General features: G+C 44.5%; 1 protein-coding gene across 2 annotated transcripts in view; it reads left to right on the top strand.

Moving 5' to 3' along the window:
- LOC119784891 (WD repeat-containing protein 7) overlaps positions 1–25,942 on the top strand; it is a 152,084-nt gene that overhangs the window by 72,217 nt on the left and 53,925 nt on the right. The gene's annotated exons all lie outside the window — the stretch shown is intronic.

The following is a 25,942-nucleotide window of genomic DNA, read 5'->3' as shown; positions in this document are numbered from 1 at the left end:
ATCAACTTCAGCTTTTTACTCCAGTAAAAGTATAAAAGCACCATTTTTAAAACGACTCAAAGTTTAAAAGTAAAGTAAAGCAGGAAAACTGTTAATTCCAGAAGCTTTACTGCTCTACTCTATTAAAGGAACATTTTTCTACAATTCTGGATGATAACTTCCTTAGACTTTATTTTCTTAGTTTTATAACTAATGGTAACAGCGTCACATTTAACTTTGCATCATCTGGAAAAACGATTTATTTTGGTATGTGGTGAGCAACAAGTTGGGGCAGCACCGAGTCCAACCACAGAGAAATTAATTGTCTGGATGAAACTAATTTCTTTTTTTTTTTTAAACCAACTGGCCAGAATGAAAATGAGCTTAAATGAAACAAAACTAATAAGATTATTTTTAAAATGTAAGGAGTAGAAAGTAAAAAGTTGTCTAAACAATAATGACTCCAGTAAAGTATAGAAAGCTAATATTTCTACTTAAGGAAGTAGAACTTAAAATATTTGTTCTTTGTTACTGACTCCTGTGGAAGCACGTCACCTGCTCACTAAGAGCGACTCGTTAAAATGCCCATGAACCTGTTTAAAGGGCTGATAGAATGATTCTATAGGGTATCTGGTCCTTGAGGTCTCTAATAGGGTGATAGAATGATTCTATAGGGTATCTGGTCCTTCAGGTCTCTAATAGGGTGATAGAATGATTCTATAGGGTATCTGGTCCTTCAGGTCTCTAATAGGGTGATAGAATGATTCTATAGGGTATCTGGATCTTCAGGTCTCTAATAGGGTAATAGAATGATTCTATAGGGTATCTGGTCCTTCAGGTCTCTAATAGGGTGATAGAATGATTCTATAGGGTATCTGGATCTTCAGGTCTCTAATAGGGTGATAGAATGATTCTATAGGGTATCTGGTCCTTCAGGTCTCTAATAGGGTGATAGAATGATTCTATAGGGTATCTGGTCCTTCAGGTCTCTAATAGGGTGATAGAATGATTCTATAGGGTATCTGGTCCTTGAGGTCTCTAATAGGGTGATAGAATGATTCTATAGGGTATCTGGTCCTTCAGGTCTCTAATAGGGTGATAGAATGATTCTATAGGGTATCTGGTCCTTCAGGTCTCTAATAGGGTGATAGAATGATTCTATAGGGTATCTGGTCCTTCAGGTCTCTAATAGGGTGATAGAATGATTCTATAGGGTATCTGGTCCTTCAGGTCTCTAATAGGGTGATAGAATGATTCTATAGGGTATCTGGTCCTTCAGGTCTCTAATAGGGTGATAGAATGATTCTATAGGGTATCTGGTCCTTCAGGTCTCTAATAGGGTGATAGAATGATTCTATAGGGTATCTGGTCCTTCAGGTCTCTAATAGGGTGATAGAATGATTCTATAGGGTATCTGGTCCTTCAGGTCTCTAATAGGGTGATAGAATGATCCTATAGGGTATCTGGTCCTTCAGGTCTCTAATAGGGTGATAGAATGATTCTATGGGGTATCTGGTCCTTCAGGTCTCTAATAGGGTGATAGAATGATTCTATAGGGTATCTGGTCCTTCAGGTCTCTAATAGGGTGATAGAATGATCCTATGGGGTATCTGGTCCTTCAGGTCTCTAATAGGGTGATAGAATGATTCTATGGGGTATCTGGTCCTTCAGGTCTCTAATAGGGTGATAGAATGATTCTATCGGGTATCTGGTCCTTCAGGTCTCTAATAGGATGATAGAATGATTCTATAGGGTATCTGGTCCTTCAGGTCTCTAATAGGGCGATAGAATGATTCTATAGGGTATCTGGTCCTTCAGGTCTCTAATAGGGTGATAGAATGATTCTATAGGGTATCTGGTCCTTCAGGTCTCTAATAGGGTGATAGAATGATTCTATAGGGTATCTGGTCCTTCAGGTCTCTAATAGGGTGATAGAATGATTCTATTGGGTATCAGGTCCTTCAGGTCTCTAATAGGGTGTTAGAATGACTCTATAGGGTATCTGGTCCTTCAGGTCTCTAATAGGGTGATAGAATGATTCTATTGGGTATCTGGTCCTTCAGGTCTCTAATAGGGTGATAGAATGATTCTATAGGGTATCTGGTCCTTCAGGTCTCTAATAGGGTGATAGAATGATTCTATAGGGTATCTGGTCCCTCAGGTCTCTAATAGGGTGATAGAATGATTCTATAGGGTATCTGGTCCCTCAGGTCTCTAATAGGGTGATAGAAGGATTCTATAGGGTATCTGGTCCTTCAGGTCTCTAATAGGGTGATAGAATGATTCTATAGGGTATCTGGTCCTTCAGGTCTCTTAGGCTACGTTCACACTGCAGCCTGAAGTGACCCAATTCCGATTTTTTTGCCCATATGTGACCTGTATCAGATCTTTTTATGACAGTCTGAACGACACAGATCGGATTTTTTCAAATGCGACCCAGGCCACTTGGATATGTGGTCCTGAATCCGATACGTATCTGATCTTTTCAAATGCGACCTGTGTCTGTACGGCCAGGTCGCATTCATCCGACCTACACGTCATTGATACTTGACAAATGTTACTAAACGTTACTAATCTGCGTCCTACTAAGCGGAGGCGGGAAAAACTAACAACCATGGCGGAAGATAACACAGAGAGCAGTCAATGGAGAGAAAGTGAGGTTGCTGACTTAATTCATATTTGGAAAGATAGCTCGATTCAGATCAAACTCGAAGGGTCTTACCGGAACCTGGCTCTCTTTCTTTTTGATCTTCTTAAAAAGATTTCGTTCGTAATGTGCCTGCTCCTGTTGGAGAAGAACTTAAAGAACGCAATATACGCTGCGGTATTACGAGTCATGTTTACTTCCGCAAACACTGAGGACGCTTGCTACATGTGACGTCATCGCGTCCTCGAGTGCGCATGCGGGACACTTCGGTTGAACGCTTTCAGTTCACACAGTAGATCACATACAAGTCGCATATACTTGGAAGTGTGAACGGACACGCAAAAAAAAATCCGATTTCACAAAAAAATCGGAATTGAGCATTAAGGCCTGCAGTGTGAACGTAGCCTAATAGGGTGTGTAACATTGGTTGGGCTGAAAATGGCATATTAGCTGTTCTATGAGCCCTAATGCAGCCTGGTTAAAAGCCCTAGAATGAAACCACAGGTTTTCTTCCTTTTATGGTTTGATCATGAATATTTAGATGAGCTGTGCTCTGATTGGTTGGTTTATAACGAGCCAAGCTGCTGAGAAAGGAGGCATCATAGCAGCAAGCACACACTCACTGAAACAGCAGATTGTTGATATGGTAGAGTAGAGACTGACATTTTTTCCCACGGGTCACGGGATTCCCGTGGGATGGGAGTCAGTATTAGTAACGATCACGTGATTGGGACGGTACAGGATTAAACATTAACGGGAGCAGACGGGAGCGGGAGCAAACCAATAGTAACTAAAAAAAACTAGAATTGAAGCCAAAAAATAAAATAAAATAGAAAAAAAATCCAGTTCTGGCGCCGCCATTTTGTAGTTTTTTTCCTTGAAGCCTACACTATAATGCGAGTCAAAAAAACTACACGACCCAAAAACCAACAGTGCTTCCGCTCTGAGTTTTTCACCCGCGCTCAAAAACAACAAGAATGGGAGCGGTGTGGGAACGGGAGTCATTCTGAATGGGAGTGGGAGTAATTTCACCAGGAGTGGGATGGGACAGGATTTAGATTTCCACTCTGGCCCGGGATCGGGACGGGATACAATTTTTTTCTGTGGGAGTGGGACGGGACAGGAGTGAAAATCCACTCCCGTGTCAGTCTCTATGGTAGGGTGACCAGACGTCCTCTTTTTCACTGACTTCCTACTTTTCAGACCTAAAAAAATGTCCGGGGGGTAATTTCAAAATTGTCCGGGATTTTGGTTCCCACCCCACCCCCGCTTTCTTCACCTTCACTAGACGTGGACGTACTTTAGTATATTCTGCTGTAAAATTAGTCCTATGTTTTAGTTTTTTACCAGAGGATTCAACCAATTTCACAGGATGCCCAGCTTAGAGTGGTAGCTACGTGACTGTAAGAGAGTAAACCAACAATTATTGGCTTATTTTTCTGACCAATCCAAACAGCTCTTTGACAACCAGCCCCCTGGAACGCTCGTTGAACATATCATCGCTTTGGACAGATACGCTGCACAGGTTTCACATGCAACCTCCTCCCCACTCCCCCCCCTCTCTCCTGTTGTCTACGTAATCGCAGTAGTTCTAATCCACGTATGATGTACAGATTACTGCTCTGCCTACACGCTCTCACTCACATTAAATAGACCCACCAAGCATAGTCAAAAATCCGGGATAGAGTATCTGACTCGCGGGCATCAATAAACAACTATCGATATCAAGGAGACTCCAGGGAGACCTGGGATGTCTGTTACCGGCCCCCAGCCCCCCTCCTCCGGCTGAGGAGGGGTCCAGTCAGATAGCCTCGTGAGACCATCCTGATCTCGCGAGCTTCCAAGGTTTCACTCGCAGATCAGTCTGGAGACTCTCCGTTAAAGAAAATTTGGAGCCGTTCACCAAACGAACGTCCAATCAGCGTTGGCTTTGAGGCGGGTTGAGGTGTGACGCAACGAGAAGCGCGACAGTTCAGTCTAAAGAACATGGCGGCTTCAGCCGATGAAACTAGCGTTAGCGTGGCTATCGAGCAAGTTTTATGGGAATTACAGAGTATTTCTTCACTGAAAGAAGAGCAAAACACTGCTCTGGAGGCTTTTCTCAGAGGAAAAGATGTTTTTGCTCTTCTCCCAACTGGTTTCGGCAAGAGTTTGATCTATCAATTGGCTCCTCTTCGTCGTCGCTCTGTTAGTACGTCATATTTCCAGAGGTTTCCAGATGGATATGCGGAGCAAATCCATCTGGCGGAGTCAGGTTATCAGTCAGAGGCCCAACAGTCAACACTTCATGTCACTTGACTTTACGTCAACTCGGGGCTTCGTTTGGATTCGCAAGTTTTATGATTTACAGAGAATGGAGATGTTGATGGGGTTTGAACTTCTCTGTACGTCCATTTCACCCACTGAACCATCGTTATTCCTCTATGACGATGGAAACTCTGCTTTATTTGACAGTTAAGGGCTGGACATCCTCCCACAGCAGTGTGTTGCAGATGTTTTTGATTTATGCCCAACATTGAAGGGTTGTTTTTCTTCCTGTTGTTTCTTAAGAACATGCAGAACTTGTTTATGACTAACAGGCAGCTGAACTCAGACGACTTTCTCTGCCGAGTCCATATTTCAGCGTAACTCAGAGTGTTTCTGCATGGGCGCCGCTCTGAATTCCAGCGAACCCGAATGGTGTTAAAAGCAGTTTATGTGTCGCCGGTCCCACACAGTTAAACAGACGGAAGGTGAGAAATGATGGAAACCTGCACCTCAGGTAGAAAAAGACACCTTCCACTCCATTTCTTTGGCACCTCCACCTGAATGTGAGGGACACCGGCGCTCCGCTTTGAAACACGCTAATAAGCCTAAAATCATATTTAGATGTCAAATCATTCTGGCTTAAACATTTATATAAATGTACTTTTTATCAGACCATATTGTCCCAAAATGTAAAAAAAAGTCTATAAAAAAAAAAAATCTTAAAATCTGTTTTTTTTTTTTTCGTTATCTTCTGCAGGCCAGTTAGTTCTACGTCAGCCTGAACACCTAAATCCGGCCAATCATATATCAACGGTCATCTGTCAATCAAATGTTTTCAGCCATAGCATCTTGATTTATGTGTCGCAGCTAATATACGCAAAGGTTGAAATCAGAATCCTTTCCTTTCCCATTGAGTTGCGTCCCAGTGTTCACAGGGATGGACGTCTGTGTCTTCGGCAGGCGTAGAGCTAACAGAACTGGCAGCGTTGCGAGGCAAGGGCTCAAACATGTACGGCTGGAAGCCTTCTACACCAAACCAAGCTTCTGCCGCCCTGGCGTCCTCTTCCACAACATCTTCGTCCCCGCTTTCCTCCTCTAAATAAAAAATGGATGACGGAGGAGACTCATCCACGACCTCCGACACTAAACTCTCCTCCTCTTGCATGTTTCCTCTGTCCATAGCGTTCCTTGACAGCGTCGTTTCTAAGTCACCAATTTAGTGCTACTTGGTCCCAATGGAATTTCCCATTGGGAACCTGCTAGCACTAAGATGCTAACTGGTTAGCAAGATGCTTCCTACAAACCAGCCACAACCAAACCTGCTTGAGCACCTTCCTCCACAACAATCCCGCCCCCTTGATAATCGACCAATCACATTCACTTTATTCTCTCGTGTAAAGTCGGGGACCACTGGGAGAATTCGGGAATGCAACGGTTGGAACAGCTGCTTCCCTCCGACTTCAAAGATAATCTGAAAACTGACCGCTATCCATATCTGATATTTTTACTGTTCTGGTTGATCTCCCATATTTACCAATATTCATTTCCTCACCCTTCTCTGCTGAACAACATTAAATCCTATGCTGCGCCTCTATCCTTTCACACGCTCAATAACATGGACCGTTTCTCACTATGTGTACTTGTGCGTTCTCATGTCCTCCTGAAACGTCATCATCCTCAGTCCTAGCATTGTTCCAATTCACTAGAACAGCAGACAGAGAACGGAAAAAGTCCCCGGATGTCGTTCTGGCCCCTCCCTCTTTACCCAGCATGCATCAGAGCAGACTTGTCAGTCCTCCAGACTGACAGCTGTCCCAGCATGCACTGCGGCAGCAGCAGCTTCCAGGTTAGTGCTCAAAGAGTTCAGAGGATTAAGTTAAAAGTTCTCTTTTCTGTTGCTGTTGTTCAATAAAAGTTCGTTTTAAGATCATTTGATGCGAGAATATTATACTTTAAGCTTCACTATATGGAACATTTACTGATTTAGTGTGGAATTTAATAAAAGGTTTTGATGTTGAGAGGATTGGGGCAACCAGCGGATCTCGAGGCTAACCGCAGCCAGGCGCGGCCGGGGCTGTCCAAGCTTCCGTCCATCATGGACGCCACCTTCAACCGTCTGCACCAGCCTGGAGAGGAGCTGAGCAGCTCCTTTAGTCAAAGACTTTTACAGCCTGTTTATTAAAAGAAGCGCGACTTCTACCAGGTTTTTTCTTGTCTTTATCGTGAAGTTGGTCTTAACTTTTTGTTTCGTGCGGCATTTACTTAAAAAAAGGACTTAAGAAGTCTTATCAAGTCTTGAACTGAACTTGCCTTATGCTGAAGGAACCCTGATCAAGATACAAACAAACCCAGATCACCATTCCTCCACCGCCATGCTGAACTGTAGGTCCTGGCGTGTTTGCTCTATTTCAGTGTGTGCCTAATGAATTTACATCTTCTGAGTTGCTGCATCAGTTAAACGTTGCCCTGAAAGATGGGAGCAAATGTGAAGAAGCATCCAAAGATTGGCTGAAGGGAGGAAAACAAGGATGGAAGCCTTCAAAGACACAAAGACGAAAGGACAGACATGACGACAGCCGAGCAATCACCTGGCTTCAGGCTGTTTCCACGGTGATAGACTCATCTCATCAGTGTGTCGTCTCCCTGTCTCCGTCTGTCTCACACACACACACACGCGGATGTACACAGAGTTCAGGATGTGATGACATTTGTTGCTCGGTGCCAAAGCTGCAAAGCCTCTGAGAGACGAGCTGACACACATCAACCTGAGGGTGTGTGCGCTGTAATTATGTCCCTAACGGTGTCAGGGGATGTCATTAGGATCCACATCACGCTCACACACACTCCCCCACAGCGCTGGCAGGAGTTATTGTTGAGGAACATGCAGCCAAAGTGGTCTAACCACCTTTTATAAGGAAAGAGACGTTTTAACTCTTCAGAATCACAAATGGGTCACTTTAGTCACCAAAAGTCTGGCTTTGCTGCCGTTTGCAGATTTGGACAAAATTAGATCTGCAGCAGAAATGAACCAAAGAAACAAAACCTTATGCTGGGTTCAAACCGCCCACAGCAGCAGCAGCAAAAACCTGTGTGCTGCTTCATTTTTGATGGTTGTACCAGTTTAGTTCTAATTCTTTGCTGCTCTAGCTGCGCGGTGGTAAAGTGGTTCTGATGCGCGGTGGGCGGAGCTACTCTATCCTTTCTTTTCCTGGAACAATGGCAGCTATATTAGCTGTGATCAGCGGGTAGAAAGTATTTAGAATCTCTGTTGAAGTGAGAAAGTCCTCCTGAAAACATGGTCTGTGCAGTCAGTTCATCCAGATTACCATCCTGCCTTCAAAGATTATTTCTCTGTGGGAGCCGCTCAGACCCCCACATACCGGCGCTGCGCTGCCTCAGGCCCGCTCGCCTCTCCAGGGTTTTCCCCTCCTGTTGGTGGCGGCTGGAAGTAGATGTTAGCGTTTTTCAGGTCTGTGCTACAAACTGCAGGCAGCAGGATAATAAAAGCCAACATATTCTGCCGGCCGGTTTCTACATTTGAAGTTAATTTAGGCGCTAATAAACTATTTCAGAGGAGTGATCATAGCGCTCTGCATCAGCAGTGCTGCGTCTGACTCCCTGCCAGCTCCCAGATCAGCTTCTCTCATTGGCTAATGCGTCGCGTCCAGCAGATAAAGGTTAATTTTTCCAACTCCAGCAGCTGCTGCTTGTGAAGAGAGTCATGTGCCTCGGATGCTCAGACGCCCTGCAGGACCTTCTGCTTCACCTTGATGCACGTCAATCATTGACTTCGCAGGAAAACCAGCTGCTTCTGCTGCTTCTGCTGTTTGCGATCTGAAAGTAGCATAAGAGTTTCCTGGTGGATTTAAATACAAACAACATTTAAATGTTTGAGGAAAACATGTAAATGTTGGGTTAGATGGAAGAAAAGAAAAGCTTTAAAATTGGATTTCTAATTAGCTGAAGGAATGTTTATCCTTATGAAATAAAAGCTGATGGTAAAAGTTACATTTTGAAATAAACTGCTAGAATAAATAAAAAATCCTCAGCAAAGCTTTCCTTTATTGGAAAGTTTTTTTTTTATTGAAAAATTTTTTCTTATTTTTATGGAATAAATCTCATAACAGTTAGTTTAGAATTTGTCTTTCATTAATTTTATTAATAATGTTTTATTTATTATTATTTCATCTTGAGAGCTTCCATGACTCGAGTTTAATTTAGTTATTTGGGGTAAAAATGAGGAAAGCTTGCCGTTGGCTCTGCGTCCCACCTGGACATGTCTTCCAGTGAATTTCTGTGACGTCGTCTGTCTCCTTATCTTCAAGTCCTGCTTTAAAACGCGTCTTTCTGAGCTCCATTCCTTCAGTTTGATCTTTCAGGGTTTTTATTATTGATGCTGATGATAAAACCAGTTTATTTTCATAATTATTAGAAAGTAGAAAATAATCTGGGTGCAGCAGTGGATCTACAGTAGAGGGAATCTTGGCTCTGCTACCTTGGAGAAAAAACATCCCATTCTCTGCTGCAGGGCTGAGCTTACCAAGGTCAAAGGTCACTGCTGGACCAGCCACACCTTTGCTGAATTCAAATGCAGCGGCTGCTTCCTCTGAAGGCCAGATTGGTCAGCTGATTACATCATAGCTCGGCGCCGGTGTCTGTTCCGATAGGAAGACTCCTCGTTATGCAGCTGACAGATGCGTCCTTCTTTCTGCCATTTTGAAGGACAGGTCCGCTGTTTCCTCCGTAGCCTTGGGTATCCCATGATTCATTGAGTCAAAGAAAGCCGGCTGCTCCGTGCTCAGAGGAAAAAGGGAAATGGCGCCAAACAGTCGTGAATATTGAAAGTACAGTTTAATATAATCCAAGTGTGTGAATAGTTCCGTCTGAAATGAATGAAAATAGTTTTAAATGGTTATTGACTCAGATATGTGGCGGTAATGTTTGGTTTATTGAAAAGTTTGATCTGTCTCTCTGTAAATAGGTTTAGCTGATATTTAATCTCAGATTAAAATATTTCTGCAGTGTGGGGATTAAGGCTGGGGGTTATCAATATCAAGATAAATTGGGTGGATTTTCCTCAGTAACGATAAATCTACGATAAAAGCTCCGGCTTCTCCATCTGAAATAGAGGACTGTGCAGGAAATGCAACTGATATATTTATAATTTATTTATTGAATAAATCACATAATAGTTTTAATCTATGGATCTCACATTGGAGAAATGTACATTTGACCCATCCCCTTGGGGAGCAGTGGGCTGCCATTGTGCGGCGCCTAGGGAGCAATGTGTGGTCTTGCTCAGTGAACCACAGTGGCAGTCTGTGGGAGTGGGGTTCAAACTCAGACCCTTTGGATTCTAAGCTCTACGCCCCAACCACTAGGCTGCCACTTAAACATGTTCCTTTCAATAATAATAATAATTGAAAACATTACCTTTGAGCAAAAGTGTTTGCAAACATTTGGAGCCTTTTGCAGTGTTGCTGTGCTGCAGGTGGTGCAGGTTGGACGTTACTTTGGGAAGTTCCAACATTTTTCATGTAAACTTTGCGTTTCGTGTTGTCTTGATCAACATCTATTGCGTCATTTTGGTTCCACCGACCTGAGCGCACAGCGAGAACAATGTGCATCGTTTAAACTCGCAAACCTTCGCTCATAACCGTTCTGCCGCACACTCAGCTCTGACAACGCGTTCACTTCATCTCTGCTCGCTCTCGGTTCCACAGATTAATTGATGTCACTTCGTTTACAGCTGTTAGACGCTTCTTCACTGGGCTGATCCGCCAGTCGTGATTTTACACATTAGCGTCTTAAATGGAAGGAAAAACCAGCCACCAGTGCACACAGACAAGAACAGCAGAATTATTTACAGATTTATTTACTGAACTTACCAACATGGGAAAATTAGCATTGCTTATTGTAGTGAATGACGGTAAAAATCTGGTTTATCACCCAACACTATATGTGGACAATAAATCTGATATAAATCCAGGTAGGCCGGGTCCTTGGAGGATCTAGTCCAGGTAGGCCGGGTCCTTGGAGGATCTAGTCCAGGTAGGCCGGGTCCTTGGAGGATCTAGTCCAGGTAGAACGGGTCCTCGGAGGATCTAGTCCAGGTAGGCCGGGTCCTTTGAGGATCTAGTCCAGGTAGGCAGGATCCTTGGAGGGTCTAGTCCAGGTAGGCCGGGTCCTTTGAGGATCTAGTCCAGGTAGGCAGGATCCTTGGAGGATCCGGTCCAGGTAGTCCGGGGTCCTTGGAGGATCTAGTCCAGGTAGGCCGGGTCCTTGGAGGATCTAGTCCAGGTAGGCCGGGTCCTTGGAGGATCTAGTCCAGGTAGGCAGGATCCTTGGAGGATCTAGTCCAGGTAGGCCGGGGTCCTCGGAGGATCTAGTCTAGGTAGGCCGGGTCCTTGGAGGATCTAGTCCAGGTAGGCAGGATCCTTGGAGGATCTAGTCCAGGTAGGCCGGGTCTTTGGAGGATCTAGTCCAGGTAGGCCGGGTCCTTGGAGGATCTAGTCCAGGTAGACCAGGTCCTTGGAGGGTCTAGTCCAGGTAGGCCGGGTCCTCGGAGGATCTAGTCCAGGTAGGCCGGGTCCTCGGAGGATCTAGTCCAGGTAGGCCGGGTCCTCGGAGGATCTAGTCCAGGTAGGCCGGGTCCTCGGAGGATCTAGTCTAGGTAGGCCGGGTCCTTGGAGGATCTAGTCCAGGTAGGCCGGGTCCTCGGAGGATCTAGTCCAGGTAGGCCGGGTCCTCGGAGGATCTAGTCCAGGTAGGCAGGATCCTTGGAGGGTCTAGTCCAGGTAGGCCGGGTCCTCGGAGGATCTAGTCCAGGTAGGCCGGGTCCTTTGAGGATCTAGTCCAGGTAGGCAGGATCCTTGGAGGATCCGGTCCAGGTAGTCCGGGGTCCTTGGAGGATCTAGTCCAGGTAGGCCGGGTCCTTGGAGGATCTAGTCCAGGTAGGCGGGGTCCTTGGAGGATCTAGTCCAGGTAGGCAGGATCCTTGGAGGATCTAGTCCAGGTAGGCCGGGTCCTCGGAGGATCTAGTCCAGGTAGGCCGGGTCCTCGGAGGATCTAGTCCAGGTAGGCAGGATCCTTGGAGGATCTAGTCCAGGTAGGCCGGGTCCTTGGAGGATCTAGTCCAGGTAGGCCGGGTCCTCGGAGGATCTAGTCCAGGTAGGCCGGGTCCTCGGAGGATCTAGTCCAGGTAGGCCGGGTCCTCGGAGGATCTAGTCCAGGTAGACCTGGTTCCTTGGAGGGTCTAGTCCAGGTAGACCTGGTCCTTGGTGGGTCTAGTCCAGGTAGACCTGGTCCTTGGAGGGTCTAGTCCAGTTACGCTGGGTCCTTGGAGAATCCGGTCCAGGTAGGCAGGATCCTTGGAGGATTCGGTCCAGGTAGGCCGGGTCCTTGGAAGATCTAGTCCAGGTAGGCCGGGGTCCTTGTAGGATCTAGTCCAGGTAGGCCGGGTCCTTGTATGATCTAGTCCAGGTAGCCCGGGTCCTTGGAGGATCTAGTCCAGGTAGGCGGGGTCCTTGGAGGATCTAGTCCAGGTAGTCGGGGTCCTTGGAGGATCTAGTCCAGTTAGGCCGGGTCCTTGGAGGGTCTAGTCCAGGTAGGCCGGGTCCTTGGAGGATCTAGTCCAGGTAGGCAGGATCCTTGGAGGATCTAGTCCAGGTAGGCCGGGTCCTCGGAGGATCTAGTCCAGGTAGGCCGGGTCCTTTGAGGATCTAGTCCAGGTAGGCAGGATCCTTGGAGGATCTAGTCCAGGTAGGCCGGGTCCTTGGAGGATCTAGTCCAGGTAGGCCGGGTCCTTGGAGGATCTAGTCCAGGTAGGCCGGGTCCTTGGAGGATCTAGTCCAGGTAGGCCGGGTCCTTGGAGGATCTAGTCCAGGTAGGCCGGGTCCTCGGAGGATCTAGTCCAGGTAGGCCGGGTCCTTTGAGGATCTAGTCCAGGTAGGCAGGATCCTTGGAGGGTCTAGTCCAGGTAGGCCGGTTCCTCGGAGGATCTAGTCCAGGTAGGCCGGGTCCTTTGAGGATCTAGTCCAGGTAGGCAGGATCCTTGGAGGATCCGGTCCAGGTAGTCCGGGTCCTTGGAGGATCTAGTCCAGGTAGGCCGGGTCCTTGGAGGATCTAGTCCAGGTAGGCGGGGTCCTTGGAGGATCTAGTCCAGGTAGGCAGGATCCTTGGAGGATCTAGTCCAGGTAGGCCGGGTCCTCGGAGGATCTAGTCCAGGTAGGCCGGGTCCTTGGAGGATCTAGTCCAGGTAGGCAGGATCCTTGGAGGATCTAGTCCAGGTAGGCCGGGTCCTCGGAGGATCTAGTCCAGGTAGGCCGGGTCCTCGGAGGATCTAGTCCAGGTAGGCCGGGTCCTCGGAGGATCTAGTCCAGGTAGGCCGGGTCCTCGGAGGATCTAGTCCAGGTAGACCTGGTTCCTTGGAGGGTCTAGTCCAGGTAGACCTGGTCCTTGGTGGGTCTAGTCCAGGTAGACCTGGTCCTTGGAGGGTCTAGTCCAGTTACGCTGGGTCCTTGGAGAATCCGGTCCAGGTAGGCAGGATCCTTGGAGGATTCGGTCCAGGTAGGCCGGGTCCTTGGAAGATCTAGTCCAGGTAGGCCGGGTCCTTGTAGGATCTAGTCCAGGTAGGCCGGGTCCTTGTATGATCTAGTCCAGGTAGCCCGGGTCCTTGGAGGATCTAGTCCAGGTAGCCCGGGTCCTTGGAGGATCTAGTCCAGGTAGGCGGGGTCCTTGGAGGATCTAGTCCAGGTAGTCGGGGTCCTTGGAGGATCTAGTCCAGTTAGGCCGGGTCCTTGGAGGGTCTAGTCCAGGTAGGCCGGGTCCTTGGAGGATCTAGTTCAGGTAGGCCGGGTCCTTGTAGGATCTAGTCCAGGTAGGCCGGGGTCCTTGGAGGATCTAGTCCAGGTAGGCAGGGTCCTTGGAGGATCTAGTCCAGGTAGTCGGGGTCCTTGGAGGATCTAGTCCAGTTAGGCCGGGTCCTTGGAGGGTCTAGTCCAGGTAGACCTGGACCTTGGAGGGTCTAGTCCAGTTAGGCCGGGTCCTTGGAGAATCCGGTCCAGGTAGGCCGGGTCCTTGGAGGATCCGTTCCAGGTAGGCAGGATCCTTGGAGGATCCGGTCCAGGTAGTCCGGGTCCTTGGAGGATCTGGTCCAGGTAGGCCGGGTCCTTGGAGGATCTAGTCCCGGTAGGCCGGTTCCTTGGAGGGTATAGTCCAGGTAGTCCGAGTCCTTGGAGGATCTAGTCCAGGTAGGCCGGGTCCTTTGAGGATCCAGTCCAGGTAGGCAGGATCCTTGGAGGATCCGGTCCAGGTAGTCCGGGTCCTTGGAGGATCTGGTCCAGGTAGGCCGGGTCCTTGGAGGATCTAGTCCCAGTAGGCCGGTTCCTTGGAGGGTATAGTCCAGGTAGTCCGAGTCCTTGGAGGATCTAGTCCAGGTAGTTGGGGTCCTTGGAGGATCTAGTCCAGTTAGGCCGGGTCCTTGGAGGATCTAGTCCCGGTAGGCCGGTTCCTTGGAGGGTATAGTCCAGGTAGTCCGAGTCCTTGGAGGATCTAGTCCAGGTAGTCCGGGTCCTTTAAGGATCCAGTCCAGGTAGGCAGGATCCTTGGAGGATCCGGTCCAGGTAGTCCGGGTCCTTGGAGGATCTGGTCCAGGTAGGCCGGGTCCTTGGAGGATCTAGTCCCGGTAGGCCGGTTCCTTGGAGGGTATAGTCCAGGTAGTCCGAGTCCTTGGAGGATCTAGTCCAGGTAGTTGGGGTCCTTGGAGGATCTAGTCCAGTTAGGCCGGGTCCTTGGAGGGTTTAGTCCAGGTAGACCTGGACCTTGGAGGGTCTAGTCCAGTTAGGCTGGGTCCTTGGAGAATCCGGTCCAGGTAGTCCGGGTCCTTGGAGGATCTAGTCCAGGTAGGCCGGGTCCTTGGAGGATCTAGTCCGGGTAGGCCGGTTCCTTGGAGGGTATAGTCCAGGTAGTCTGAGTCCTTGGAGGATCTAGTCCAGGTAGACCAGGTCCTTGGAGGATCTAGTCCAGGTAGTCCGGGTCCTTGGAAGATCTAGTCCAGGTAGGCCGGGTCCTTGGAGGATCTAGTCCCAGTAGACTGGGTCCTTGGAGGATCTAGTCCAGTTAGGCCGGGTCCTTGCAGGGTCTAGTCCAGGTAGGCCGGGTCCTTGGAGGGTCTAGTCCAGGTAGGACGGGTCCTTGGAGGATCTAGTCCAGGTAGACCGGGTCCTTGAAGGATCTAGTCCAGGTAGCTTGGGTCCTTGGAGGTTCTAGTCCAGGTAGGCCGGGACAGACGCAGCCAAACTGAGCCACCTTCACTGACCTGGAAGCTGTTTTTGGTTCTGATTCTGATTTCATCAATTCGCTGCTTTCTGTCTTTCATGTTATTAGGCCTGGTGCATGATGGGAAAATCAACCTGGATTGATTTTATTCAGAGGCAGAATCAGCAGATCTGCTGAACTCATCGTCTGATTTGACGGAACCAAACTGTTGGGGGGGTTTCTTTGTACTGTTCTCCTCCTCACCTCCATATTTCCCTCACTATCTCCCCTCTCTTTCCCAGTGATTGAGGTCACAGGTCAAAGGTCAGGCAGACCCTCACCTCATGGTGTCATTAGTCCTGTTGTGATTTGGTTAGCTGAAACGCCACGCTCCCTCGCTAATCTAGTCCACAGGCCTGGGGGGGTCGGCCGGGTCAGATCACATTTCTCCTCAGAACAGATTGAACTTATGGGGAGATAAATGTTCAGAGCCACCGCTTTGAAGGCTGCGATTGTTCCTCTGATGATTGCGTCTCTGTGTTCCCCAGAAAGGGACCCAGCTGCTGGATGGGAATATTATTGGATTACAGGAGGAAGCTGCTGTCTAAATACTTCTAATGTAGAGGAATGCTTTCCTTAAATAGGAAGTGGATCAGCTAAAATGTTAGTGGTGAATCCGTAGAGGTTCTGCAGCAGGAAATCTTTGATCAACTTTGGAACCAGTTCAGTTTATTTTAAACACTCCAAATATCTTCATATCATCTTAAAGCGCTTTAGAGCTGATTCAGTCAGATTGGTTAAAGATCGGCAGATGGACGATCAAAGGCTGGATAATTACGTTTTGATCCAACTGGACTTCATTTGGGTTTATAACATGTTTCTCCATTGTTCATAAAAAAAATTTCAATACGTTTTTCCAGCTTTTTCTCTACTTTGTAGTTTAACTCACTAAATATGTACAGTAATTTCCATACTACAAGCTCCACGCTTTGAACCGTGCAGCTTTTCGGTAGATTTTTCCTAACCACCAGGGAGGGAAGTCAAATAAGGTGCTAATTTGCATTTAGCACAAAAACATGCTAGCAGCAGGAACGCCGGAGAGAAAATGTCACGAATTCACACGTTTTTAATGTAGCAGTGTGAGCGTAGCATATTGCTACATTGATGCGCGTCAACCATTGACCTTGCATGTAAACCAGCTGCTTCTACTGCTTCTGTCGCTTGCGGTCTGAACGTAGCATCAGACTGCGAAGCCAACATGGTTGCACAAGTAGCCTGAATCAAAATGTCTGACAGAAAATAGGAAATATTTGATGTGGATTGATCCACAGCTACAAGCAGTGATGGGAGTAACGGCGTTGAAAGTAGCCGCGTTACTAACGCTGCTACCTTTCTTTAGTAACGAGTAATCAAAATTATTACTCTTAATGTAACTAAAACGCAGTTACAATTGCCGACATCCTGTTACTCATGCACGTTACTCAGGTCGCACAATTAACCCTTTTTCGTGATAGGACTCGTGCGCGCCTTGTCATGAGAGAGGGGAGGATGGAGAGTGAGGAGGACTCCAGCAGCAAAACAGCGTTTTCCAGATGGAAATACTGGTGTTATGTCGAGCTGCGTTTCCCCATCAGATACGGTTTACCCTGCATCTCCGCACAGCGCGGCGGCACGATTCAACGCGCAATAGAGGCTGACATTTTTTCTGGAATCCCACGGGTCACTGGATTCCCGTGGGATGGGAGTCAGTATTAGTAACGATCACGTGATTGGGACGGTACAGGATTAAACATTAACGGGAGCAGACGGGAGCGGGAGCAAACCAATAGTAACTAAAAAAAACTAGGATCGATGCCAAAAAATAAAATAAAATGGAAAGAAAAAAATCCAGTACTGGCGCCGCCATTTTGTAGTTTTTTTTCCATGAAGCCTACACTATAATGCAAGTCAAAAAAACTACACGACCCAAAAACCAACAGTGCTTCCGCTCTGAGTTTTTCACCTGCGCTCAAAAATCCTGACACCATTTTTTTCTGTGGGAGTGGGACGGGGCAGGAGTGAAAATCCACTCCCGTGTCAGTCTCTACCGCGCAAGCGACAGGAAACGCGCATGCTCGCTAAAGGCGCGTAACAGCCGCCCTGTGCTCACGCCGCAGGGTAACTACGGAGAGCGTGAACGATCATTAGCCTATATGGAGAAAGAGAGAAATATGGATAGATGGATGGATGGAATAGATAGATAGATAGATAGATAGATAGATAGATAGATAGATAGATAGATATAGCTACATGTTGCAGTATCTATAACAACCCAAACACGGGATTTCAGAATTAGACATCCCCAGTTATTCATTTCATAAACTCGCAAAAGTAACGCAATAGTTACTTTTACTAGTATCTAGTTACTTTTATTGTGGAGTAACTCAGTTACTAACTCAATTACTTTTTGGGGGAAGTAACTAGTAACTATAACTAATTACTTTTTCAAAGTAACGTGCCCAACACTGGCTACAACCACATTCCTGGCAATCTTTGGGTACCTTATAAACCAAACAATCAATCAACCTTTAACCAGCCTAACAAAGAAAACTCCATCCATCCAACTCAAACAAATCCAAACAAGTCCAAACCAATAATGTCGTCAAACCAAACAAAGTCCTGACTTCAGGATCTTTCCTCCTGAGGTTCAGGTCTCAGGAGGAAACCATGTGTCCTCATTAAGGAGCTTCCTGGTCTGACATCAGCGGCTTTTATCCCTTCCTACCGCCGGCCTGTGACATTTATCTTCATATTCCTGGTGTCTGAAATCATAATATTCTCTTAAAAATTTAAACAGAAATCAAAGTATATATACTTTTTGATATGAGGTGATTTATTTCAGCCCGTTTTCTGTTTGCGGTTCAATATCCTAAAAAGTTCCTAAAATGTTCTACATTTAGGCACAGATATATCAGAAAGAGAAATAAAATTATTTATTGGCACAGAGCTCAAAGATGTCAGTAATTCTTTTAACATACAAGTGATATTTTTGGAACATCAGCAGAGATGGCAAAAGTACTCACTTTCCGTACTTGAGTAAAAGTACAGATACTTGTGTTAAAAAATACTCTGGTAAAAATGGAAGTACTGATTAAACTTCTTTACTCAAGTAAAAGTAACAAAGTACAGGCTTGTAAATTTACTTAAAGTATAAAAGTAAAAGTAGAAACCACTTTTTTCATGCTGTTGCCTACATTTTAAATGGATGTCTGCCAATAGGACTAGATCTCCGTTGTGTTCATTTTCAATCATCTCGTCGTCCATGCTACTATGCTAACGCCACCGCCACCAAGCTGCAATGATTTGCCGCCAATGAATACCGCCGAATCTGTCGATTCATCTTGTAGCGGTGCGTCAAATGCAACGTAGATTCCCATCCAATTAGATTGAATTTGGTATTGATGACGTGAAAAATAATAACGGTAACTCCATTGAAATGATTCAAAACTAAAGTAACGAGACAATTTTTTTAAAATGTAAGGAGTAGAAAGTACAGATATTTGTGTAAAAATGTAAGGAGTAGAAGTAAAAAGTCGCCATAAAAATAAATAGTAAAGTAAAAATATCAGAAAAATCTACTTTAGTACAGTAACGAAGTATTTGTACTTCGTTACTTCCCATCTCTGAACATCAGTCAGTTAAAATGCAAACCTATGAGATTAAATCTTACACTCTCAGCGAGGAAAAGTACTATTTTCTGGTTGTCTAATACCAAAGCAGTAAATAAATAAATAAAAAATCCTGGGGAAAACACCCTTTTCACAGCATCTTAGTAAACACTGCGTGCAAATTATTATTTTTATGTTTGTTTTTGTGTGTATAAATATAAAGCAAATATCCGCCATTTTACTTCAGCTAGCAGGAGTGTTTCCTGGCGCTCATTAGCTTTAGATTTTAAATATCTTGATTAATTTGATGCTTTTTTTCCTATAATTAAATTTTTCTCTAACATGGTTAAAGTTAAAAATAAGAAGAAGAAGGTTAAAGATAAAAGTCAGATTTCATGTGATATGATGTGTTTATGTGCCATCTGTGATGCAAAGATGAGGTTTGACCAGAACTCCACTCCTTCAGTAATTAACCACACTGCAAAAAATCTGAATCTAGATAAATAATTTTTTCTTAAAATAAGTGCATTTGTTCTTGAATTGAGGAGGTAAAAGAGACATTTTGCCAATGGAACAATTTACCTTTTTTAACAATACCTTTTTTGGAGTTCTTCCTTTTTCTGCCAAATTTTGTTTCAGTTTAAAATCTAATAAAGAAGTCGCTTATTTATATAAAAAAAAAGAGAAATTATTTAAATGCTAAAGACTAAAGCTTTAGTTTGAAAGCTTTAACCTGCATCAGTCCGTTACTCGTAACCTTTAAAAAAAAAAAAGAAAATGTAATTCTCAGTGTTTGTCGTCACCATGGCTTTAATAAAAACGTAATTTCTCTTTATGAAGACGCGCTGTGATGGAGGACCATCTCTGTCTTAGTGAATCTAACATCCAGTCATTTCTTCAGAACCCTTCAGCAAATTCACTCTCAAACAGTTTAATAATTAATTCTTAACAGAGGATCAAATCCAGCCTCAGGCTCTCAGGTCGTCTCAAACTAAATGTTGTTGGGACTCGTCATGCGTTCTTCACCTTTACTACCTCTGCTCACCCGATGCTCATAGTGGAGAAAATGGTTTATTTTGGTTTCACTTATAAGCTCAGCCCAGTCGTTCTATTATTGATCTGATCTATGAAGGAAATGCTGTTAAAGCTGAGACTTAATTTAAACCTAAGGATGAATGAACAGGACAACAGGTCGCCTTAAAACAGATTTTTCTTTTGTTTTTTGTTTTATTTGGTAAAATGTTCATCTGATTTGTGTTTATCTGACTGTGTTCCTTATTATTCCTCCACTAAATGAAAAAAGTCATAATTTATTATCATCTAGAGACTCGGGGTGTAAATCACATCCATCATGGCGATTCGATTCAGTATCGATTTCCTGACCCAACGATTTGATTATTTTTTAAACTCAAGAATACACCACAATTCGATTCGATTAATCAGTTAATTTTTTTTATTATTTTTTTTTTTTTTTACACCTTACAGGCTAAACAAAGTTTCAAGTTTTAAATAAATCAATGAAAGCTGTAATATCGTTATGCATTTTTGTAAGAAACAGCAGCAAATAACAGAAGTAGAAAAGTTGCATCAAAAAATACTGCAAAAATATTGCACATAATCAGTGCAATCAGTGCGATGCAATACCTCGGCTCCAGATGGCCCCGCCCCCTTGAGATACGCTCCGCTGCTCCTCTCCCAAATTGTAGGTGACCACAGACAGGAGGCCGGCTTGTTTTGTTTTTATGAAATTGCGGAAAACAACTCGTGAAGTTTGACCTGCTAGGAGAGCGAGGTGCGCGAGAACGCTGGGACCCTTTTCCCACCTGGATCTCCGCTCTTTTTGGCCCTCATGTCCCTCCGTCATCGGACTAAACTCGCCCCCACTTCTTCGCCGCCTCGGCCGTATCTAGACCCACAGCGTGTAGCTCAGACCACGCTTCAATATTGAGCATAAATCAAAAATGTCTGCATAATGTCTGCACCAGGAAGCGCGGTAGGAGGGCAAAATAGGTTTAGCGCCACCGCAGCACGGGAGGGAGAATTACGCCCAGGAGCAAATGGATAAAAATAGACCGGAGGAAGAAAAAAACATGAATCGATTCTCTTGCGGACGTATTGATGCATCGGATCGTCGGCTGTTGGATCGATGCATCGATACAAAACGATTATTATTTACACCCCTACTAGAGACTATTAATAACAGGAGGTGAAATGCAGCTCCAGACTAGCTTTGAATGTGGTGATGTCATCAGTACGCTTCTGTTCCAGTTGACCCAGATTTATTCTGCGTGCTCCCGTTCTCCCCGAGTCCAGACTTTCCTGGGTTCTAGTCAAGAACAGACTTGGCGAGGACACGGGTCCATACTCGTGTTCTAGTGAATTGAGAAACGGCTCAATACAGCAGCCACCAACCGGATGAAACCAGAACCAATCAGCCATTTATTCAGGAAAAAAAAAATGGTTTGAAATATTTTTAAAGCAAAAGCTTTTTCTTAAATGTTTTTAATTAAAATTTGAATTTGGAGTTTGTTTGATTGAAGCCGGATTCCCTGATTGTTCGGAGCAGCGATTAACGATGGAAGAGGAAAAGCAGCTGCTCTCTGCTTCTCGTCCTCCTGATGCTGAATTCAGTTTGCTTGCGGTTTCTCATGAGGACAGACCCACTCCCACGCCGTCTAATTGAAGCCTAGCGTTCACGCTGAGCGCAGATAGCTCCTCTGTCTGTCTTAAGATGGTAAAATACACTTAACCTTCAGATGGACTCGGCCCGCTGGAAGGGCAGCCACCGTTTCAGGACTCAAATCTTTTTTCTTTATCAACTTAATTGTGTTTTCAATTATTTCCCCAGATTTTCAGTCTCCTGACATTTACTGTAAGGACACGGTTCCCCCTCCCAGACCCTCCTTTGTTTTACTGACGTCTCCCTCAGCTACAGAGTAAAATCTTTACTTTGGACTTTGGTTAAAGTTTTCCTGCAGCTTTTTTGTTTATTTCTCCCCATTCTTTACGTGTTTCCCACATCATTTTTGTGCTGCTATTGATCCCCCCCTCCGTCCCCTGCGATCGGGTTTTACCAGTCTCCTATTGATTACCAATGGAGGCAGAGCCTGATGAGAGGCTGGTAGGGCTGCCTTAGCGGGGGATCTGGGCAATAGGAAGGCTGTTGGTTTGATTTATCCAAGGGTTAAATCTGAGATACATTTATGCACCAACTTTACTTTAGCATTTATAATGAAAACTTATCATGCAGATATTTAACTTAAGCCAAATATTAAGGAAGCAGAAGAGCCAGAGTGACCAGAAACTGGGCTAAGACAGCATACCCATAGTCAATACACATGAACAAGACGTCAGATTTGCATTTTTCTCTTTAGCTTTGTACAAAAGATAGATTTAAACTACCACAATGGGTGTATATCCCTTTAATCATGTCAGATCGCCATACGCTTCAAAAAACACCAAAAGGTAAGTAATTAAATCATTTTTTTGAACATGACTACAGGGATAGATGCCAGTTCAGGTAGTTTAAAGCAGAGGTGGAAAGTAACGAAATACATTTACTCAAGTTACTCTATTGAGTAGGTTTTTTGTGTATTTTGTATTTTTCAAGTAGTTTTTAAAATCGGATTCTGCTGCCTTAAATGACGAAAATCCTCGGCCACATTTGAAAAACTGCTTTTCATTTAAATTCAAGAGGGCCGACAGTATCATCAGGCAATGCCAGATGTGTCTGCCAAAGGTGACTGAACTGGCAGCATTCAATAACTCCACATCTAATCTGCAGAAGCATGTTTTGGTAAGTATTTAGTGCATTGGTACTTCAGACAAAGTTTTCATGACTAATAGCCAATTAGCAAAACAACCTGTTTCGTGGCATTGCTGATTTTGTCTAGCACAGGGGTCGGCAACCCGCGGCTCTTTCATGCTTATACTGCGGCTCTGAGTGGCTTGGGAAAATAAATTGCTAAAAAAAAAAACTAAGTATTTCATTTAAGTCCGTGTTTCCTGCAGCAATATATTGGCGAGGTTGGCAACAGGTTTTTTTTAAAATGTAGCTAAGTAACTTTTACTTAGAATAAGTTTTAAATTAGCTACTTATTACTTGTACTTGAGTAATATTTCATCCAAGTATTGGTACTTTTACTTGAGTATGATATTTTAGTACTTTTTCCACCTCTGGTTTAAAGTCTGTTTTTCTCACAGAACTAAAGGGATAAACAGGTATTGACTGTGGCTATGCTGGTCTGACCAGGTACGCTCATCTGAAGCCGGCCAGACGCTGTACGATTCTTTTGCCCTTTTCTGGCCGACGTTCCAGTTCTGCAAGAATTTTCATGCACTGTTCCCTCATCCACCTTAACATGGTGGAGGGATGATGTCAGAGGCTATGTTGTCGGGGGATTCAATGCTCCTGGTAGGCTGTCCCAAACAACTTCTTCCCAACATTTGGAAGAAGAATGTTTTCAAGATGACTTGGATAATAGCGCGTTGTGACAAACACCAGATACAGCACTGGGACTTGATCAACAGCTGATACCGCACCGTGACGTCACAAACCAGTAGGTGGCAGTAGTGTTCTTTGACAAACATGGATGCCTCCAGTAAAGCACATTCACATGAAAATTACTCTGAATTAAAAACACTTCATTTTATATTAGATGAGCTTTATTGATCTCACATCGGAGAAATTTATCTCTGCATTTAACCCCTCAAGACCCTTAACCCCACACTGGGTTAAGGGTCTTGCTCAGGGACCCAGAGTGGGAGTCTGGGTTAGAACTCCCAATCTCAGGATTCAAAGCCCTATGCCCTAACCACTAGGCCGCCACTTCCCTAAAGACAGGAATTGAACCCAGGACCTTCTTGCTTCAAGGCAATAGTGCTACAGACTGCGCCACCATGCAGCCCCCAAAGACATGTCAGAAGTGGGATGGTATATTTTAAGTACTTTCAGAAGTTTGAATGGCTTTACAAATACTAATGGCTTTTTTTCCTCTAAATCCAAACACATTGTTGTGCGATCAATGAAATGTGAAGATGTGGGCGGAGCCAAAATCTAAATGACCCCACCGCCAGAGAAAACCCTCAAAGACCTTCAGTAAGGCTGTTTGATCGGAAGGGAAACCTGAAGCGAGGCCAGAGGTGGCCTGGATGTCATGGATACGAACAGAAAATCTTCTTTAGTCATTAGAGACTCGGACTTAAGGAGGGATTGTTTGTTACTTGAACACGGATGATCCAAGGATTCGGTTTTAGGATGATTCTGTGTTTAGAACTAATAATATTATGAAATTTATTCTTTTTTTTCCTTCATGTCTTTAAAGTTTTTTCCTTTTGATGTTCTTAGTTTTCAGCCTTTATCCTGCTATCGTCATCATTTCTCCCCCGTTAGGCGTCATTTATCATCATTCTCTGGGACATTTCTGAAAACACCTTAATTTCAGCCTCAGATTAGAAATAAAACAGTAAAGCATTCAGTAGGAAACCCAGAGCAAAATATAAAGTGCCCTTTAAAGCAACGATGATGTGAGCCATTAATATTATTGGTGAATAAAGCTTTCTCTTAAAGGTTGCAGTTTTATCTGCTGAGTGACATTTCAGATCCTTTTATGACATGTCCTTAATGCAGCCCGTCTTGCCGGGGCTCCACAGGTTGTTGCATTACGGCGCTCCGCCTTTACTTTAATACATTCCTTCCTTTATGGATAATGTCATTTCTGCCAGAACGCCTTTTTATCCTGATCCATTTCTCGTTTTTATGAAGATTTAGTTGAGCGGAGGCGAGTGCGGAGGGGCGCTCCTCTGTCCTCCTCCTCGGTTTATTGGGTTACATTTGGGAGTAGGTTGGCCCACAAATAGGATTTAGATGCAATGTCGTTATAATAGATCTGCTGGTTGCGAAGGAAGCCGATCGATGGGTTTCAAAAATCAGTCAGTGGCTCCGAGAGGCAGAGAGGCAGCAGGTAGAGACGGTCGGAAAGGGAAGCTCTGCTGGAAAACTTTACATCATGCAGATAATCTAAGTTTGTTTAAAAGCTTAAGTTTGGCTATTTGTTAATAGAATATTCTGTTCATGTTCAGTGAGATTAGGATTAAACTGTAGGATTTAAAATGAAGGTAATACTACTCTGCAAAGACTGATTTCAAAATGAGTAAAATGTCAGTATAAATATAAATCCTACTGTTTAAAACAGTTTAATAGAAGTTAGAGGATCAACTTCAGCTTTTTGCTCCAGAAAAAGTATAAAAGTACAATTTTTTAAACTACTTAAAGTATAAATATAAAGCAGGAAAACTGTTAATTCCAGAAACTTTACTGCTCTACTCTATTAAAGGAACATTTTTCTACAATTCTGGATGATAACTTCCTTCATTTTCTTAATTTTATAACTAATGGTAACAGAGTCACATTTAACTTTGCATCATCTGGAAAAACAATTAATTTTGGTATGTGGTGAGCAACAACTTGGGGCAGCACCGAGTCCAACTACTGGATGAAACTAATTATATTGATAGTTTTTATTTTTTAAATACAATGAGCCACTTATTGAAGCACTTATTGAGACATCTAATGAAGCACTTAATGAGGCACTTATTGAGAGATCTAATGAGGCACTTAACAAGGCACTCATTGAGGCATCTAATGAAGCACTTAATGAGGCACTTATTGAGGCATCTTATGAGGCACTAATTTAGGCATCTAATGAAGCACTTAATGAGGCACTTATTGAGAGATCTAATGAGGCACTTAACAAGGCACTCATTGAGGCATCTAACGAAGCACTTAATGAGGCACTCATTGAGGCATCTTATGAGGCACTAACTTAGGCATCTAATGAAGCACTTAACAAGGCACTCATTGAGGCATCTAATGAAGCACTTAATGAGGCACTTATTGAGGCATCTTATGAGGCACTCATTTAGGGATCTACTGAAGTACTTAATGAGGCACTTATTGAGAGATCTAATGAGGCATTTAACGAGGCACTCATTGAGGCATCTAATGAAGCACTTAATGAGGCACTCATTGAGGCATTTAATGAAGCACTTAATGAGGCTCTCATACTTAATGAGGCACTTATTGGGGCATCTTATGAGGCACTCATTTAAGAATCTAATGAAGCACTTAATGAGGCACTTATTGAGAGATCTAATGAGGCACTCA

This window comes from Cyprinodon tularosa, unplaced genomic scaffold (genome assembly GCF_016077235.1).
Source record: "Cyprinodon tularosa strain WSP-4 unplaced genomic scaffold, ASM1607723v1 ctg236, whole genome shotgun sequence".
In the NCBI taxonomy this organism is placed as follows: Eukaryota; Metazoa; Chordata; class Actinopteri; order Cyprinodontiformes; family Cyprinodontidae; genus Cyprinodon; species Cyprinodon tularosa.
This window is presented reverse-complemented; position numbering and strand designations above follow the sequence as displayed.